Below are 22152 nucleotides of genomic sequence, written 5' to 3'. Positions count from 1 at the left end.
ACCTAGACACACTAAGCCAAGATGTCATATTATTGCATCTTTTATTTCTTTCTTTCCCTGCACACTTGGAGTAATGGTGGAGACAGTTATCATCAACTCTCAACATGTTTAAAATTTTAGACTAACAGGTCTAGTTTTATCACTTACAATAATGTCAAGTTCTTCAAAAATTATATCAAGATAAATGTAAGAAATAGCTAAAGAAGTACTAGAAGCCGAGGAGTTATTTGTAACAAACACAACTAGAAAAAGCACATGTGGATTTTAATTTAAAAATCTCACAACTAGGAGGGGAATTACAAATAATCAGTGAAGAGACAACTAATGAATATGGGAACACAGTTTGTTAGTAAACATCTAGAAAAAATGCTCAACCTCAAGTCATGAGAGAATTGGCTATCAAGATGATTTAGAACAACTTCTGGTCCAGAGAAAAGTGTATCGTTTCATCTTCCCTTGCTTCCCTCTCAGTAACTATAAACATTCAAAAACCTGCAAGAGATGACTGAAATGCAAGTCGACCTCTGAAAGGTGGAAGGAACAAAGGACTCATTAGGGATCTCAGGATGGTGGGAACAGCTCAGAGGACACCCACCCAAGCAAGGAACTCCAACCCACTGCTGGATAAAGCATCCCTTTATCCACTTCGTGGCACCAGGGGGGGGCCAGGCTGAGAAAGCTCCTTCCACTTCCTCAAATGGCATCAGCAGGGAACAGTGAGAAATCAATGAGACCAATGAAGCCAAGCAGGTTCTAAGAAGTATATTTTGAACCATAGCTTATAAAACTAGGCTAAGACCTTTGTGGTAGAATGAATTCCTGCTAAAAAGAAAAAGTTTTATATAAGAGCTACAATCTCAACATAACAAGCAAAGTAGACAGGATACAATAAAATAGCAGACTCCTCAAAGAACCAGGAAAGTCACAATTTAAATATGTAAAGATAGCTAACTCAAACTAGATGAATTACCTACTGGAATTGTCTGATAAGGACTTTAAAGCCACCTTAATAAAAATATATCAACAAGAAATTATAAATTCTCTTGAATCAAATGAAAAATTACAAAATCTCAGCAAAGAAATATAAATTATGATAAAACTCAAATGAAAATTATAGATCTAAAATACATTAACATAATTTTTTAAAAAAACACCTTATTGAGGGTACTGGGTGGCTCAGTCAGTTAAGTGTCCAACTTGGGCTCAGGTCATGATCTCACGGTTCCTGAGATTGAGCCCTGTGTCAGGCTCTGTACTGACAGCACAGAGCCTCCTTGGGATCCTCTCTCTCTCCCTCTTTCTCTGTCCCTTTCCTTCTATGCTCTCTCTCTCTCTCTTTCTCTCACATTCTCTCTCTTTCTTTCAAAAATAAATAAATACACATTAAAAATAACAATAATAAAAACTTACTGAATTGGCTCAATAATACAATGAAAATGACAGAAGAGAGAATCAGTAAACTTGATAACAGAACATTAAAATTTGCCCACTCTGAGCAATAGTCAAGATACAGTCACACACAGAAAAAAATAATATATATCATCACATTGAAAGTAGAAAAAGTTTAAAAATGAAGAAAATTATATAATCATTTATATAGATTCAAAAAGTATTTAATAAAATACATTCGATAAAAACTCAAAAACTGAGCATACAAAAGAGTATCTCCATGTTATAAGGAAAATTTAAAAAAAAATTAGAAACATCATAGTTAACAGTGATTTATTGAGACATTTCTCTCTGAGATCAGAAATAAGACCAAAAAATCCACTGTCTCCAGTTTTCCTTCATCTTTCTTCAGGTCTTAATGAAGTAAGGCAAGAAAAGAGCTAATAAAATGCATGAGGATTGAAAGAAGAAATAAAAGTTTTATTATTCAGAGATAAGATAATTTTTTATTTATATTTTGAGAGAGAGAGAGAGAGCATGCATGCACAGTTGGGTGGGGGGCAGGGAGAGAGGGAGAATTCCAAGCAGGCTCTGCACTGTCAGTGCGGAGCCCAATGAGGGGCTTAAAATCACAAAGCAGGAGATCATGATGTGACTTGAAGTCGAATGTTTAACTGACTGGACCACTCAGGTACCTCAAGATAATTTTGAGCATAGAAATTCCTTGGGAACCTATAGACATTATGCATGAGCTATTAGCAGTTGAATTACTAAGGGAGGTTAGCATGGGACAGTATAGATACAAAGTAATACATTGTTAAAAAGAAAAACTCAAGCCCCAAATGTAGTCACCTTTGAGGCTGCAGGGCTTAACACATAATCTAATTTCACTTTCAACCTCTCCCAGTAATGTAGTGAGGAATTTTCTGGTCAGGACTAAGGAGGTAAACCTTCTCTGTCCTAAGGGAAGGTGAACTTGTCTCAAAAAATTCCTTCCTTCCTTCCTTCCTTCCTTCCTTCCTTCCTTCTTCTCTTCTCTCTTCTCTTCTCTTCTCTTCTCTTCCTTCTTCCTCTTTCTTTCTTTCTTTCTTTCTTTCTTTCTTTCTTTCTTTCTTTCTTGTCCTTCCCCATACCTGCCTATAATAAAATCCTTCCATCTTATACAGAACGTTAGAACTCCTTTCTATTTGCTAGATGGAATGTTGCCTCATTCATAAAAGGCTTAACAAAGTGAATTCGATTTTAAAATTTACCTGGTTACTTTTTTTTAACAGCACAAAGGTCAACTGGTTTGATTCATTATCAACAAATATGGCCTTAATTTTTAAACAATGGAAGTCTACATTATGTCATGGACCACTGGACATAATACTGTGAAATGATCAATTCTCTCCCACTTTTCTGTAGATGTAAGACAACCCCATTCAAGGTCCCAATGTTTGTGGGGGTTTTTTATTCAAATTTCGGCTTAGTAGGAACTTATGAACTTGGCTTATGTTTTGCATTGACACTTAACATTGATATAATCATTATTATATCATTGTACTGGGAGTCTGTGAGTCAGTGAATAAATAATAAAAAAATTCTGTTCATTTAAGGATGAATATGAGAATAAACATGTAAGTTAATTATGGTTGCCTCAGAAATTGGCAATGGGCAAACTACTTTACATATGTACTTCAATCTTGAAGTTTTTATTCAAATGTAATTGAAAAAATAGAGAAAATAATTTTTCATTGTAAATTCTCACCCTACAGATATAATTTAGTTTTATTTTTAATAAAAGATCAAATATGGGTATCTTTGAGGGGCAAAAACAAGTTCAAATCCTTGACACATACACATTTCTTAATAACTGCAAGAATATTCATTTTTTCAGTGAACGGGATTGAGATAATGTGTTTAAAATTTTTCTCAGCTTTGCAAATATGCATTGAATGCATATTTCATCAGCCTGATACTGTCAGGCTGGAAAATATAGGTTCTACATCATGAGTAATGATGGATGTCATCTTCCTGCAAAATCAGATATCTGCACCAGTAAATCCAGCTGTCTTTTTCATTTTCATTCACATTTTATGATGCAAATCAAATGTGCATTTTGATCAGATAATGTAGTACCACGACTCTTCCATCATATTGCCTTGGGTATGTACATGAGCGAAGGGTGAGAGATTGGTGAAGGGTGGTAATCAATAAAAAAAAGTGAGGCAGGGATTAAAATAGATATTTATAGGTTTAGACTATTAAATCATGACAGACCTAACAACTCAATTTATGAACTGAATGTTTTTGAGTTCCACTTACCTGTTAAAAGGGAAACTTCATAAAATCATTTGTCTTCTTCACCCTTTTCTCCTTCCCCTTAGAGAATAGTCTATCTAATATGAGATATTAAGGAGGAATTTATCTATCTGCCACTGCTTTGGCATATATATGAAGTTAATTTTGCCCATAGCTTTGAAGTGGTTTATATATATTTTTAAGATTATTTTTATAGAGTAGTTTTAGGTTCACAGCAGAATTTTAGGTAAAACAGGGAGATTTCCCATATTCTTCCTGCCTCCACTCATGCACAGCCTTCCCCATCATTGACATCCTCCACTATACGGTACATGTGTTACAAATAATGAAGTGACATTGACACATTGTTATCACGCAGAGTCTATTATTTACCTTTGGGTTCTCTCTTGGTATTGTACATTCTATGGGTTTGGACAAATGTATAATGACATGTATTCACCTTATTGTATAATATAGAGTATTCTAAATGCCCTAAAATCCCTTGTGCTCTGGTTATTCATCCCTGTCTCTTACCCCAAACTTGGGGATTGTTTTTTTTTTTTATGTTTATTTATTTTTCAGAGGCAGAGAGGGGCAGAGAGGGAGGGAGACACAATCTGAAGCAGGTTCCAGGCTCTGAGCTGTCAGCACAGAGCCTGATGCAGGGCTGGAATTCATGAACTGGGAGATCTTGACCTGAGCCAAAATCAGATGCTTAACAGACTGATCCCCCCAGGTGCCCCAAGGATTGTTTTTACTTGATGAAAAGAAGGACTTCTGCTTTGCCTGGGCATACATTAAGCACACATCAGGAAACACACACAGATACACAGATACACAGACACACACACCACACACACACATACATGCACCCACACACACACCCCACACATATCTTCAGTGGCAACAAAGACAGTGAGACAGCCTGTGAGGGTCACAGTCACCACCTTGGCATGATGTTGGAACAACCAAGTAAGATTTCGGTCTCCAGACAGTAAGATAAGTATTGGTGTTCACTGATGACATTGATGGAAAACAGTTACCTAGAATTTCACATTAACATTTGACTCGTCTCTCTTGACATATTGCTAAGTGCAGTAAATCATTTTCTTAAAGCCCTGACTCCTGGCTGAAAAGGAAATTAAATTTGACTCTGAGGAATGATTTTAAACACGTTGCTTCCCAGACAAAACAGGAGACACAATCACATGCTTTGCTGTTCATGTTAGGAAAGTAATTACTTGTCAACACAGAATAAACAAACACTTTTTTATTATATATACTATTACATAATCACTTTTTGTTTATGTTAATTGTGGGAGGAAAGCGTGACTTATTACGTGTATTATAGAGTAAGGGTCTGAGAAGCAATTGTAATTTAATGGCTTTCCTAAATGGGGTCAGAGGGTCCTCTGGCCCTGTGCACCTGCCTTCATATTCAGGTTTCAAAGGAATCTGCGGAATGACAGTTGAGAGAGCATATGCCCCTCCCTGTGGTGTGAGTGCAAGTGAAACATTAACACCTACAGATTGCACGTGGGCTCACAGTGGCTGCCAGGTGTCAGGCCAGGAGATAAAGCCTTCTGAAGAGAGGAACATTCGGCCAAGGGAGAAGTCTTTAATAGTCACGAGAACTGGTGCTATTGGTGGGGGCAGGGTGTAAATCGAGTGTAACAGCAGAGACTATCCAAATGGAAAATAAGGTATAGAACTGCATCTCGGAGGATCATATCACATCACCACCGGAAGTAGTGGGCGAACCAACAATGAGAAATCAATTATAATTTCGAATTTGGAAGAAGCAATGCAAAAGAAGAAAAGGATTTGAGATGACTTATAAATACGACCTTTCACCTTGAATTGCTATGACCAGGGGGACACAGAACAGTGCTGGAAGAGCCAGGAGCAGATGGAGTAGGGGTGGAGCAGTAATGGAGACAGAGATCCGAATTAGTATGGACAAGGCAATTCAAGAAGGGAATGTGACATTCCTGAGGATGCAGTCACTCATTTCTTCATCTTTTCTGTACTTGAACTTGTGAAAACAGTCCATATACATAAAGGAATACAATAGGAGCCTTTCTACAGGCACTTCTTTTCCAAACTTATGGTTGTTTTAAAATGAAAAGTCAGCAAAATGTATATCTGGTTTCTGTTTAAAAAAAAAAACAACTGAAATTTTAATATTTTTGAATTCCCAAAGTTTCAACCTAAAGTAGTGGTGAAGGATGCAGTAATTTTTGGATTCTGGTAAATATTATAATCAAGATAAAATTTGAATGAATAAGAAATTTAAGCTCTAATAATCAGGATATAATAATAATATCAATAAATTTTAATATGCAAAAAAAACCCATTTACTTTAGTGAGGCAAAAATGTTGAAAAACTTGAGCAAATTTTCCTGGATTATTTAAAACTATGACTAAAAATAATTCCATCACTTTCAAAGACTCCACTGAAACGAGATTCTATGTAACTAAAGTGAGTGAAAAGTAGATGCTAGATGAATTGACCTTCAATGTAACAAGCAGAATACATTGTTAATTAGTTCACATGGCTATAGAAATGCTATTACACCATTATTTTAATTCCAAGATGATTTCCTCAATAATTCAAGCAATATTTTACTTTGTCTTCTTACTGTTATATGGCCAATTGACTAGTTTCTGTTCTATTAAGCAGACTTAATTAAATTTTAAAATTCATAAAAGCTTTACTTCACGAAAGGCATCAGGAACAGATGGATTCAAATTAAGTTTTATCTAATTCTTATAGAAGAAATTATTCCAGCATGGAATTATTAAAGTCTCTCCAATTCGTGTTACTAAATGAAACCAAAATGAAAATGAATAATAAAGGCTGACATAAAGCATATGAAGAAACAAAAGACCACAGTTAATATAAATATAGACATAATAATTTAAATACACTCTTCACATATAGAATCCTATAAGAGACAGATGAAATTGTACTATGACCAAATAGCTTGTATTTCAAAATAGCAAACCTGGATAAATATCAAGAAGTTATTATCAATTTAATAAATTCATCAACAAGTTAAATATGCATAACCTAATAATAATATCAATAACAGGCGAGAGAAAGAGGGACTTTTTATCTTCTCCATTAGAATCTTAAAGGGCATGTGGTCAAATTGAGCTATAATTTCTAGGAAAAACTCTAAGAAAAATAGGATTAGGTGAAAAATCTCATACTGTTTCTTGGATATCCCTGGCTGTTCCCTGAGCCTACCAGAGTCTCTCCCTAAATATTCATATGACTATTATCCTTACTTCCTTTCCTCTTACCTAAAATGTCATCCCAATAAGTCCTATTTAAAGTTACACCTCTCCACATACCTCTGTCCTCATTTCCATGTTCTACCTGTCATTTTTCATACCTATTAGTACATTCCTTCCTACCCCATAGAGTGCTGACATGTTATGTCTAATATTCTATCTCTGCACCATGAAGACATGTGCTATGCAAGAACAGCAAGCTGTATCTTTTTACGGTATATTCAAAGAATCTGGCATAACACCTGTCTCATAAAAAGTCTTCATTAAGTAGTTTTGGGTGATTAAACTTAATACAATCATTTTAAAAAGCAAAAGAAAAAATTCTGTTTTCCTAAATGTTGAAATGGTGATACCATGTCAGTAAAAATCAGGCACTAGATAAAGATGTTCACTGTCTCCATTAGTTTTCAAAAATATTGTATGTGTTCTACAAATATAGTAAAATAAGAAAATAATATTTTATAAATATTAAGAAAACAAAATAACTCGTTATTAAATATGTAATTGTGTACTTAATAAATTCTCCACAAAACACTAATTGGAATTTAAAACAAACGTGTTAGGATAGCTCCATTGATGATCAACTATGATGTAAAATACCTTTTTCCTAGTTAGCCATATGCACTAGCAAAAATATTAAAAATCAAGGGAGGGAAACTATCAAATCCTTAGATTTCAGGGGCACGTGGGTGGCTTAGTTGGTTGAGCTCCTGACTTTGGCTCAGGTCATGATCTCATGGTTCCTGAGTTCAAATCCTGCATTGGGCTCACTATTGTCACCCTGTCAGGGAGAGCCTGCTTCAGATCCTCTACCCTTTGCCCCTCCTCCACTTGCCTCTTTTTCTCTCTCTCTCTCCCTCAAAATAAATAACTATAAAAAAGAAAAATCCTTAGATTTTTCAAAGCATATATTGCTGTAAAGTAATTTGTATTTTTTATTGAAGGAGAAAAACCAAAATCTAAAGCCTTGCAAGGATATGCCATATACTTGGTGAAATTTTCTATAAGAACAAATTAAGTCAACAGAAAGTAATTAAAATATCCTCCAGAATATCCAAAAATACCAAGAAGAACAGCATTAAGTTTTGGGAGGAGTGGGGTGATCCATGTCTGAATATGTTAAATCACTTAATCAAATCATATGTTATTGATATATAAATAAATGAACTAGTAGAAATGGATAAATCTACAAAGTAGATCTTAATGTATTTGAACTTTTAATACATGATAGAGATTTTTTAAATATAAAGTGTTCAAAAGACTGGTTATAATAAATGGTACAAATATATCTGGCAACCCTTTGAGAGGCAAGTAAAATAGGACACAATTTTAAACAACATACTAACAATAAATCTTAATGAATTAAAGATGTAAAGGTAAATACTATTACCAAAATAATGTAAGAACCTATATGTGGGATTCCCTGTAAAATCCAGGGGTGAGAATAACATATTAAACTGAACTATGAACTCAGCACCTTGAAGACACAGCTGCATTTGTAAAGCTACACATAGGTAGATAGCACTGTATATAAATGTACATTTTGCAGTATTTTGCCAGTCCTTTGAATTCATCTGAATTAGTCACTTTTTTCAAATAGAATGAAGACAGCTGCTTTTTATTTTGTTTTTCTGCGTGCTTGTTTGTTTTGGTTGTAATTTTATAAGTAACTCCTAGACAGGGCCACTGTTAATTTGACCCTTAACACTGTTCTTTTGAATGATTGCAAAAGGAAACTTCAAATATTTATTTATTTGCTACGACCAACCCATAAGGTGGCGCAGTTTCCAAATTCATCATTTCATTCTTGTGCTGGACAAAATAACAGGGAATAATAAGCTTGAATATTGCATCTCATTAAATATAGAAACGAAACTAGGTGCACACCCTAAAAGCTGCCTGTGTGATAGTTGGGGTATCGCCCACCGTGTCCTGACCACCACTGTCATCCTTAATGAACTGATACACACGTGGATGGTGCATTAAATACTATACTTTCAAGGGCGCCTGGGTGGCTCAGTAGGTTAAGAGTCTGACTTCAGCTCAGGAAATGATCTCACGGTTCCTGGGTTCAAGCCCCGCGCCGGGCTCTGTGCTGACAGCTAGCTCAGAGCGTGGCGCCTGCTTCTGATTCTGGGTCTTTCTCTCTCTCTGACCCTCTTCTGCTCATGATGTCTGTCTCTCTCATTCAAAAAAATAAATAAAACATTAAAAATTTTAAAAAATAAATACTACACTTTCAGAGATGATAGTGCAGCCTAATGCAATGCTGTGAAAATATCCCAACAATAATTCGTTATGACAATATTGTCTCTACTGAATATTGGATTATCCACAATATCTAACTAATAAATTATTTGGATTTGCTAATTTGTTTCTACTAAGTCTTAACAAGCAGTTGTATGTGTAATAATCCACAGTTAAGTAAATGAATACTGTGTCACCAAGCGTGGAAGCTATAAAGCAGCCTTGGGTTTGGAAAATAAAGCCTGTGAAGTAAACAAGGCAGAAGTCACTGCCTTTCTTTTTACAAATGAGAATTTGAAAACATTTCAAAGTTAAGGGACTTGCTCAAATTTAGCAGCTCAAAATGACAGACTGATAAGTCAAATGACATGTAGAAGCGAGTTCTCCTGGTTTTCCACTGGGCTCTTTTCCAAAGAGGTTAATGGCAAATCTTAAATAATTATTTAAAAAGCATATTTGAGTCTCATAGTGATTTTGAGATGATAATCACCACCTCTCAGCTTTCACACGGCCCTTATACACAGAGTCCAGTTACACTGTACCACTTCACTGCCCTAGTTCTGAGAAGGAAATAGAAAACACGGTCCCCTTGGGTTCTAGAACACAGAGTAATATGGAGAAAGTGGCTGCTCTGTAAATTGGTTAAGACACATTTACGTAAATTACTGACTTTGCATATGTTCCCTCTGGGCTTAATGAGTATGGAGTTTAAATCAATGCAAGGACATACATCAAATGTTGACTATATTAAAAATGCCACATTTGGGGCGCCTGGGTGGCTTAGTCGGTTAAGCGTCCGACTTTCGCTTAGGTCATGATCTCGCGGTTCGTGGGTTCGAGCCCCGCGTCAGGCTCTGTGCTGACTGCCAGCTCAGAGCCTGGAGCCTGTTTCAGTCTGTGACTCCCTCTCTCTCTGACCCTCCCCTGCTCACACTGTCTCTCTCTCTCCTAGAAATAAATAAAACATTTAAAAAAAATAAAAACATTAAAAAAAATGCCACATTTTATAATACAAGTCTGCAGTGTTGAGATGAAGACAAGAAAGCCCTTTAGTTCTACAGATTATCCAACCAGTGAGAAGACAAGTGTTCTGAATAAAGTAAAAAGGAAACTAAGGTTATATTTCTTATATAACTCAGACCCAAATCTACTTAGCTTACCAGACGTCACAGAATTTTTGTCTAGTCGCTCTGCTAATATGGATAGCATTGAAGTTTTGCACACTCTTCTCGTTGCTTAGCATGACAACAGCAGACAAAAACAGGGACAGTGCTCGCCCTCACAATGAGAAGATCTCAGATGTTTTGCCATCAATCTCTCACTGGTCATACCTCAGAGATCACCAGTGACTTTGTCAAATGAGCAAGGATTCCATTAATAAACCAAATGCAATCAGCTGTTGACTGAGGCCTGAAAATATTTAAATCAGACCTTTATGTTTGAATAGCTCCCCATATTCCTTCAGTGATGGAAAGTGTATTTATAAAATACAGGCACATTAATAAAGTATATTCAGTTCAAATCTTGAGGGAAGGGAAAGAAAAGTCATCTTTAACAGGCTGACAATATTATAACTTATATTTTATGCATGGTTATAATGTCTGAGGCAGAAGAGTGAGGTACAGAGCCCCTCCATATTTATCTAAAAAAGTCCAGAGTGTTTAAAACACTGTTTCATGAAGATGACAATACTTCATAATCATGTTGGATTGAAATATCTAATGCACATATTTATTCTAAATTCGTATGAAAACCACAGCTCTGTGAATGCTTCTTTTGTCAACAGTGTTCCAGATTTAAGTCGAATGTGAAGGAAAAGGGAACTCATAATGCTTTTCCTATTCTTACAGAATTCTCCATATGATTATCTCACAAAAAGTGAATTGTTGCAATCTGAAAAACAAAGCTAAATATTATCACACCCACATTAGATTTGCAGCTGCAGTGTACAGTTGCTAAATATTTGTTTATGCATATTATCACAACATGTTTGCGCAACATAGAACTAAGAAGTAAATATTTTACAAATGCTTGTACTGTTTCCTGCTGCAGGCTGTCATTTCAGTCTATTGCGTGAGTCATTTAAATATGTTATTCTAAATCTTAAATGCCACCCCCCTGTGATGCACACTGAGTACAGTATAAACACTCTGATACCATCAGCAGCATTGTTGGGGCCACCGGAGTACGCAGTGCTGTATTTCCTGGGTAACTGAAGTTTGCACAGGGAGCAACACAGCTGTCTGCTTTGGGGAACCGGTGGTTTCTCTGGGTATCTGGTAATTTCAAATACTTGCAAATAGCTGTGTTATGTCTCAAATATAATATATTCAATAAAGTAGGGGAAATAATTTGCATTATATGTTGCCCAGGACGTGAAGAAAAAATACATCCGTTCTATTGCTTAATGATTACTTCAAATGTCAGCCTTCAGAGGACTCTGTCAAGCACAAAAAATATTGGAGATACTACAGTTGTAAAGGCCATTATGATTATCTATCAAATTGTGCAGGATGCATGTACCTTATGAGATGCATGTTCCCATTTTACTTACATGGATATTACTGAGACTATATAAGAATGACCCTTGGCAAAATGATAAACTTACCACCTTCCTATTTTGTCATTGGAACTTCTCTCTAGTCTACTTTTCTACTTTGAACCTACTTCTTTCCCAACAGAGTCCCTAAAGACACTCTGCCACCTGGTACCTGAATGAGAAAAACAGGGTAACAGCTCTGGGAAATCGCTTTTCATTCACGTACTCCGCCTCCTTCTCGAACCGCATCCAAAGGAAATGCGGGGAATGGAATATCAATGACAATTTGTTAGATTCTTCCCCTCAAGTTCTGAAAACTGCATTTTGTCAGAGGCCATCTAGAATCATTGGATGGCCTCAAAGAAATGACTGAGCCAAGAGGAATTTAAGCTTTATCTATTTAAATGAATTGGAGTAAATTAATGCCAATTTAAAAAATCTATAGGCTATTCACTTGAGACATAAAACTGAAATGGTTTATGTTCCATTAAGAGATTTTTAAGAATAAATGTTCACTGAGGTTATGTGAACTCACAAATAGTACCTTCAGATGAAACAGCATTAGAGAAAACTACTGATTATAATTCTTACAAACATCTCCTTTGAAAAGCAGGTGGTACGTAGGTGAGAATAAGGGAAGCTGGGCTCCCTTCCCAGCTGGAGTATTAAACACACTAGAGCCATATGTTTTTTGAAATTCCTTTATTCACATCCCACCTGCTTTAGTTCTATGTGAAGTCCTGAGTAGGATAAGGAGTCATGTTTGTCAGTAATAAAAGGAAGGGAAAAAAAAAAAGTGCTCTGTCTCCATGGCAACGTGGGGCAGCAGTCCCCCAGACAGAGCTGCTCCACAGCCTAGTGAGAGCAAAGAAGAAGCATGGGAAAGATATGTTGACAGATTGACTGGGGCCACAATTTGTCAGATCACTGGACTGGGAAATCGCTACAACAACATTGCTGACTCGGTTCCTATCGGAGCTTCATAAACTGGAGACTCAATAAATATGTGTGTAACACAGGGCACCCAGGGCCCAAAAAAATCCAAGACCAGCTCTGATCCTGCTCACCCCCTAGAACTGAAGGCCTCCGGATCATTACTGCGCAGAAATCAAAGGATGAATTAACACAACAAACACTGCATTGTAAAGGAGACCATTAAGAATAATAAAGTGTTGGGGAGCCTGGGCGGCTCAGTCAGTTAAGCGTCCAACTTGGGCTCAGGTCATGATCTGACGGTACCTGGGTTCAAACCCCGCGTTGGGCTCTGTGCTGACAGCTCAGAGCCTGGAGCCTGTTTCAGATTCTGTGTCTCCCTCTCTCTCTCAGCCTCCCCTGCTCACGCTGTCTCTCTCTCTCTCTCTCTCACTCTCTCAGAAATAAATACAACATTAAAATTTTTTTAAAAAAGAATAATAAAGTGTTCCTTGTCCTTGGCACTGCTTTGTGAAAAAAACTCAAAGGAATTCTTAGGCATTTTCTGATGCAACTAGGAGATGTATAACCTTATTCTAGTTGTTAGTAAGAAAAATTCCTCAGAAAGATACTGTGGTTTCTGTCCCGAAGTCCAGAGTAACAGAGTAGAAAACCAACTGCAGGTGTCGGATATTAAATCTCAATGGTTTTTCGAACATAGTATACCTTTTGAATTTCACTGGATGTGGTCATAATTGTTGGCTACTCAATAAGCATAATACTTCACATTCGTTGAATAAATGAAGCATGGATAATTATAGGAAAAGAGCATAAATGTTTCCCAATAAAGCACATTATAAATTGTCTATTACTAGAATCTGATAATACTTTCTATGTTGTATATAATACCTTATATTGTCTGCTGTGTATAATATCATGTGTTATATGTTACATATTATACCTTATATTGTATATTGTATATAATATGTTATACTGTATGTTGTATATAATACTTTGTTGTGTATAATATGTTGTATATAATAACTTATATCATATGCTTTCAAACTATTACTGCTTTGTTTTGTGGGGTTATCATCATCTTAAACTATAAGCCATTTCCAGGGAGAAACAGATTTTCTAGTATGATTTTCTTTTTTATCTAGGACTTTCTATATCTTATGTGTATATTGGATTTTCAATACAATTAGTATTTAATAAAAATAATAGCAATTACAGTTTTTTGTCTCTCACACATAATTAGAACAATATCACTCTTGAAATAACTATGTACTCTCCCATTTTCACTTTTCAATGTTTTCAGTGAAATATTTTATATTGTTAATTATAGGCTGATTTATGTTGTAAAAGTGAAAATATTTTACTAATCCTTATTAGACCACATAAAGTATTCTATAACTGATCATCAAAACATAATTTTGTAACAAAAGTAAAATGCCTTTGAGTAAACTTTCAACATAGAGTCAGTGTGAAAAGAACACTGCCTGGATTATGAATCTTTTCTGGAAACTTTATGCAGTCAACATTTTTCATACCAAAAGACTATATCTCAAATCATTATTTTAGTGCTAACTGGCAGTTTATTTCCATTTATTTTCTAGTTTTTTTAATGATGGTATATGTCAGGAACATATTAATTTCCCTGTGCAGCTTTCCAGGTAAATAGTAAATAAGTGTAAGTAAGCCAGGCATTACGGGTCCAGCTACTGAAATGGAATTAGATATACTTCTCTCCTGTATATTTCAAGGCAGTAAATGAAAGTGGCTGTGTCCATTTTAGGGGCACTATACAACTGACCAAAGGATGGCCTGAAAGTTAATTTGTTCATGTTGAAAAAGATCTCAAGGAAGAGAAGACCATAGCAATTTCCAAAGCTATAATCAGGGTGAGTGTAAGTGTGTATGTGGTGAGGAGAAGGAGAGTGACTTACTAAAGATTGCTCTATTGAGGAGTTTGTGTTGTTAAGTCTTATGTGTTAAAAAATTATGAGTATTATATTTCAAGACACGTGACATGTAGTTCTAGCCAGAAGTGTTCTTTCCTCGGGTAGATTAAGGTCTTATTTTTTTTTTTTTCATCTCCATGAGTTATCTATTTTTATAACCTTTCCTCATCCAATTTATTATCCTAATCTAAAACCTTTCTTGAAACTTCTACAATGGAAAATGCAATCGCATTCATTAAGACCCCAGGAAATCTTGAAATATAGATAAATATCTGTAATTGTCAGGGTCTAGTCAATAGAAACTAACTTAGGCATTTCGAAGAAGATAATTTAATCAAGGATGTGGGGGGCGGAATCTCAACAGAGAAATGAGCCAATGTGTAGACTAGCTTTTGCAGAAACCCACAGCCAGCCTGATACTGGACACAAGTGACAGGGATGATGTTGGTTGGGCCCAGGAGCCACACTGGTACTCGCCCCAAGATTGGGGTCTCTGTGAAAACAGAGGAGGGGTGTCTCCATGAGTTACAACCAAGCCAGGATGTACAAATCTTATGCTACACGAAACCAAATTCTCTGCAGATGTTTGCTAAAAGTGTCATCTGGAACATTTAGAAGGTGGAGGAAAGTTGAATGAAAACAAACAAACCAACACACACAAAAAAGAATTCCACTTCCCAATGAGGAAATAGGTAGAAGACCAGCATTAAGAAATCCATTGTAAATGCTGCAGGAGAAAAAGCATTTTTCTATTAACACAACAGACTTCAGATTTGGAGCAGTTAAAAACACTATCAGCAGTTGGCATTAAATGAGATTCATATTCAACACAGAAAGCTGAATCAAGAGTTCTTTACTACCCAAGTTCTATAACATTCCTGAATGAAAAAAATAAACCCAAAAAAAAAACAACAAAAAAGACAAAAACAGCTAAAAATTTCAACTCCCATTACATTTTGAGAAGAAATTATTGTAACAAAACCATCTCCAAACTATTTAATCTAAGTGACATGTCCTTGTTAAAATTTGTGCTCTGGAGCTAGAGTCTATTAGTCTGAATTCTATTTCCACAATTCTCCAACTGTATAACTCTGGGCAACTGATTTAACTTCTCTGTGATACATATTTCTCATCTGCAAAATAATGGTAGTCATCATATCTAACACGTTTTTGAAGAGTAAGTGTTTAAACAAAATGCTTAGACAAGAGCTTGGCACCATATCTACTTAATAAACATTAGCTCACATTACTAGAAAACTATTTAGATTAAATGAAACAAGAATTCAATATAAAATGCTTAAATATGGAACTTGTATTTGTTTCTACAATGTGAGTGATTAAAAATTGTATTCAATAAATATAGGGGAGGCTCCAGTATAGACTCAGAAGTACACCTGACTATACACAGCCATTCACTTTCTTGCCTTAAAAACCCCAGGTCGAACTCCAAGAAGTCTTCAACATATACATAGTACAGCTGCTTGAAATAAGATGAATCCCCAAGAAAACCAAAGATAGTTTTGGCCATGTAGACACACGACTACCCTCTGATATAGACAAGGAAGGGAAAATTTGAAAATATACTTCCAATGGGTGTAGTGTACATTTTTCAGACATCCTGAAATTGGGAAAATAAACACAAACAAAACAGAAAACACCAATCGGTAATTAGGAAGTTGCTTTAGTAGTTGGAAGAGTGAAATGGCTGATAATAAGCATTCCATTTCCAAGACAGAGAAGAACTTTAAATTAAGTCTTATCAAATTTTACATGTCACTTAGAAATTTATAATTGGGACCCAGGAACAGATAAATAGGAATCCAAAAACGTGTAATTAAAGAACGACACTAGATTAAATCCCAAAGCAATCAAATGTATTACGAATGACTTAGAGTCCAAAGAATTTTTCAAAGGGAGGTGTTCAAAATGATAGGTGAAGATTCAGCTTCTGCTGATTCATCTGTAATTCCACAGTTCTTTGTGGGAAAAGTAAAGACATATTTTAAAGCCTGTAGTCCAAGGGCTTGGTGTATAAAGCTTTCTTTTTTAAGTTGGCAAAAGAACTATTGTGATAGACAATTGAATAAAAATCTGTGAGAATTATCTTGAAAGAGTGAGAAAAAAAGAAACAAGACCCATAAGACAGGAGGAAAACCACTTCTTAGTGGAACAGCCTACTTTAAGGTGGAGAGGGCATTTCAATATTTCATTCACTATATATTTATTGACTGCTGGCATTGTGTCAGTATACAAAGCATTGAATAAAAGAAAAAATTCTCACTCCCAAGGACTTGACATTCTGGATAGGAGAATGAAAATATTTTTTAAAAAAACAAAGACAAGAAAAAAATATAAGGTTATTATATCATTGGATTTAGTTTTTTTCTAAATAAACTTTTTATGAGAACAGTTTTAGATTTATAGAAAGTTGCAAAGAGCATTCCCATATAGCGCACACCCAGTTTCCCCTACTGCTAACATTTTACATTCATATAGTTCATTCCTCAGAGGTCACGAACCAATATTGATGCATTCATATGAACTAAGTTGGCATTTTGCCATTCCAGGATTGCCATTCAGGTGAGTATATAAGCCAGACAGGCAAATGGATAATGGGGGAAGGCAGGGAACGATGCAAACAGAGTAAGTGTGTAGGCTTAGAGTTGCCAAAGCTGCTAATCTTTTCAGAAAAAGAAAACAATTCTGAATTTTTATGTAATCTCTTGATTTTCTTTAAAAATTTTAATTGTAGTAAAGTACACTTTGAATTTAATGAGTTAACCATTTACAAGTGTACAGTTTAATAGTTTTAAACATACATTGTTATGCAACAAATTTCCAGATGTTTTTCATCTTGTAAAAGTGAAACTCTATAACCATTAAAAAATACCCCATTTCCTGTCCCTGACATTCCCTGGCAACTACCATTCTACTTCCTATTTCTGTAAGTTTGACTAGTCTACATATATCATAAGCAGAGTCATACAGGATGTATTTATCTGTGTGTGTGTGACTGGCTTATTTCACTTAGCAAGGTGTTCTCAAGGTTCATTCATGTTGTAACATTTGACAGGGTTACATTCTTTATATGACTGACTACTCTTCCATTGTAGCTTTCTAGTTTTACTTTCCTTGCCTGGGTTTTTGGTGTGACATCCAAGACATCATTGCCAAATCACGTGCAAAGCTTTTCCTTTGTTTTTAACTTGCAGTTTTATAGTTTTAAGTCTTACATTAAGATTTAATCCAGGGCTGCCTGGGTGACTCAGTCGGTCAAGCATCCAACTCTTGGTTTCAGCTCAGGTCATGATCTCACAGTTTGTGAGTTCAAGCCCCACATCGCGCTCTGCGCTAATGGCTCAGAGCTTCCTTGGGATTCTATCTCTCTCTCTGCCCCACCTCTACTCTCTCTGTCTCTCAAAATAAATAAACTTAAAAAACTGATTTAATCCATTTGGAGCATCTGGGTGGTTCAATTGGTTAAGCATGCGACTTCCACTGAGGTCATGATCTAAAGGTTCGTGGGTTCAAGCTCTGTGTTGGGCTCTGTGCTGACAGCTCGGAGCCTGGAGCCTGCTTCAGATTCTGTGTTTCTGGCTCTCTCTGCTCTTCCCCTGTTCACACTCTGTATCTCTCCTTTAAAAATAATTAAACTTAAAAAATTTTTTAAAGATATCTAATCCATTTTTAGTGAATTTTTGTATATGGTAGAAGGGAAGATTCCAACAGCATTTGTTGAAAAAATTGCCCTTACCTTATTGAAATGGTCTAGGTATTTGTGCCAAAAATTATTTGACCATGCACATGAGGGTTTATTTCTTGGCTCTCTATTCTATCCCATTAGTTTATATCTGTTTTTACAGCACTACCACATTATTTTGGCTAATGTAGGTTTGTAATAAGTTTTGAACATGTGAGGTTTTTTTGGATATTCAGAATCCTTTCATGTTTTTTTTTTATTTCTGAAAAAAGTCATTGGGATTGTTTTAAGTTTATTTATTTATTTTGAGAGAGGAAGAGAGAGAGAGCTAGGAAGGAGCAGACAGACAGACAGAGAGAGATAATCCCAAGCAGAGTCTGTACTTTCAGTACAGAGCCCTATGTGGGACTCAACCCCATGAACTGTGATAGCATGACCTGAGCCAAACCTAAGAATCAATCAGACGCTTAAAGTTCTGAGCCACCCAGATGCCAGTCATTGGGATTTTGATAGAGATTGCATTCGATTTGTAGATTGCTACTGACATTTTAACAAAATTATATCTTTTTTTTCGAATGTTTATTTATTTTGAGAGAGAGAGTGAGGGAGGGGCTTCAACATGGGGCTTGATCCCATGAACCCAGAGGCCTCTGAGAACCCTGAACCTGAGCCTATATCGAGTCAGATGCTTAACTGACTGAGCCACCTAGACCCCAAAATGAAATCTTTCAATTCACAGACATGGAATGTCTTTCCACTTATTAATTTCTTCTTAAATTTCTTTGGGGAACATTGAGCCACCCAGGCACCCCTTGTTGAGTTTTTTTAATCAGAAAATGGTGCTGTATTCTGTCAAAGGTTTTTATTTCTTTTTTTATTTTTTATTTTTTAAATAGTTTATTGTCAAGTTGGTTTCCATATAACACCCAGGGCTCATCCCCACAAGTGCCCTCCTCCATGGTGTCAAATGTTTTTCTACATCATTTGAGACAATCATTGCTTTTTATTACTGAAAAGTATTCCATTTCATGGTTGTGCTACACCTTGTTTATCCATCATATATTGAAGGACATGTTGATTGCTCTAGGTTTTAGTAATTGTGAATGAAGCTTTACTGAAAATTCCTGTATATATTTTTGTGTGAACATGTTTCCATTTTTTTGGGAGGATAAGTACCTTTGAATGTGGATGCTGAATTTTACGTTAATATTAAATTTGTACCAAAGTGTCAAATATGGTTTCATCATTTTGCATTTTCACCTGTGATCAATGAGAATCCCTGTTGCTTCACATCATCACTAGCATCTTATATTGTTGACTTTGAATATAATAGATGGTAATTTTTAAACACATAGAACATAAGCATGTTGTAAAGGTATCAGCTCACAAAATTGAAGCAATGGGTACAGAAACATGTTCTGGTAGGAACAAGGGTATCTACACACACACACACACACACACACACACACACACACACAGTGATTTTTAAATGATGGCTTAATAATGGTGTTTGTACCAGGGCTGACTAAGAAATTTACACCTCTGTGCTGGAGCCTTGACCATATTTCAATCACAAAACATAATCTCATACTAATATTTTATACTTTTTACATGCTTTTAGAGTTAAAATTTCTTCTTGGGAACCTCAAATTTGTCCAAAAGAAGTCCATTGTTTATATTCTACTTTCCAGGGAATAGAGCGAAAGAATATATATTCCCTCTCTTATTTTTTTGTTAGTCTAGCCACAGCTCTAGTTCTGAATTATTCTTGGAATGTTCCCCCTGTGAAGCCAGGCAACCCAAAAGGGCAAATGACTCCTCTAAATGCAATGGAAAAGAGTCAAAATTGATGAGTGACTTAACCAGGGAAAGTCTCTGCCCAGGATAATTTTCTTCTGAGCTCTGGATGGCAGGGATGACCCACCATGAAGATCAGAGGAGACAACTGCTGGCAGACATGACAAGGGCAAAGTCCAAGGTGAATGTGAACCTGGCAACGTATGGGGCTAGTGGAATTATGTGGGGCTGGCCATGGTGTGCTAGTGGAAGACTGGTACCATAGGCTGTGGAAGGTGGGCATGCAGGTCATTCAGGCTCAGATAAATAGTTTTCACTCATTCTAATGAGCTGGAAAACCACAGAACATTTTCCAGCATAGGTGACATGACAGCTGCTATGTGGCAAGCTGCTCATTGTAGGGTAGGTACACATGAAGTCAGGGTCCACTGAGGTAGTCCAGGCAAACATAATAGTATCAAACACTAGGAGATGATATTTTTCACTGAGAGGAGTGAGCATATTTGTGTTTAGTCCAGAACAGTCCACAGGCTGAAAACTGTGATAGAAAAGAAAAGAATTATGGCTGTGTGTGCCTTGCCTTTTAGACTTAATAACTAAATTGGGTTATTTATAGCAATGAGGACAGCAAGAAAGCTTATTAAGACCTCTAGTTGGCTGTGTTAAGTATAAAATGTGCATTTGATCTATGTGGAGGTACCAAGTTGGAATTGACAGAATAATATTTACTGGTATAAAGTTCTCTACACATATGTAAATACTAATAAGCAATATATGTAATTAAAAATAATTACAAATAATGAAAGTCTCTGCTTAATTTCTCTCTAATGCCAAAGGAAGATCTCTCCACAATTAAAATCAAAATATCTTAATCTTTATCTAATATAAAATCTTTATCTGTCACATTTATAAACGTCCTTTAGTGAGAAGATAAATAAGTAGGTCTTTGTCATTCACAAAACCTCAGACCTCAAAATTGTCGTGATACTGTGGTTTCACATACAATATAATGACTACATGGGAGATACTTGCCAATGGAAAAAAGAATACAGGAATCGAAAGTCCTATCTCCTTTTTATGAGGTATCAATGAAGGGAATATTTATAATTAAGGCGAAGTGTCTTCTAATCACTATCCAAACTGTGACATTTTTTTCCCTTGAAATTCTGAGGAAACTCTTTTATTTAAATAACAGGGGAGTGGGAGCCTGGCTCAGTTGTTTGGGCGTCCAACTTTGGCTCATGGCTCATGGGTTCGAGCCAGTGTCGGGCTCTGTGCTCAGCTAACTCAGAGCCTGGAGCCTGCTTCAGATTCTGTGTGTGCCTCTCTCTCTGACCCTCCCCTGCTCACACTGTCTCTCTCTGTCTCTCAAAAATTAAAAAAAAATTTTTTTAAAAACTAAAAAAATTTTAAAAATAAAAAACAGGGGAAGATGCTATTTTTTGTTCTCTAATTTATGGTAATCATTTTTCTTTCAAAACATTTATTTACTGAGTGAATCTTATGCACGATTGTTTTTTTTGTAGCCCGTTGATCATAAACTTTGGAAGTAAGGCTGGATTTGACTTAATTCTGCCACCACTCAACTTTGACTCAACTTTTGGGTGAATTACACCTATACTATTTTAGTCTTTTCTCATTTGTAGAAATGAAATACTAATAATTTCTGTGTGCCTGAGATAATGGTATTGCCTGATGCATGGCTTGGCTCACATATGATCAAATGCCTAAGTAACCTGCCATTGTATAATAACTTTAATTATTTCTTCATATTCCTTGTTGAAAATTTAGAAATTATAAAAGTTCACAAAGTAGAAAATAAATACCATCTGTGATACCATATGCAAATTATGAACATTTGAGTTAATTTACTTTAAACTTTTATATTTTTATTTGTGAAAGTTAATTTAGACCAGATATATATATTCTTATGCAATCTGCTTTTAAACCTTCAACTATATGTGTAATATTTTTTATTTTTTAAGTTTTTATTTAAATTCCAGTTAGTTAACATTCAGTGC

The 22152-nt window shown here is 35.7% G+C and overlaps 1 protein-coding gene across 2 annotated transcripts in view; it reads right to left on the bottom strand.

Moving 5' to 3' along the window:
* SNTG1 (syntrophin gamma 1) overlaps positions 1–22152 on the bottom strand; it is a 319485-nt gene that overhangs the window by 205330 nt on the left and 92003 nt on the right. The window lies entirely within an intron of this gene.

Source organism: Crocuta crocuta, unplaced genomic scaffold (genome assembly GCF_008692635.1).
Source record: "Crocuta crocuta isolate KB4526 unplaced genomic scaffold, BGI_CrCroc_1.0 scaffold402, whole genome shotgun sequence".
Taxonomy (NCBI): Eukaryota; Metazoa; Chordata; class Mammalia; order Carnivora; family Hyaenidae; genus Crocuta; species Crocuta crocuta.
This window is presented reverse-complemented; position numbering and strand designations above follow the sequence as displayed.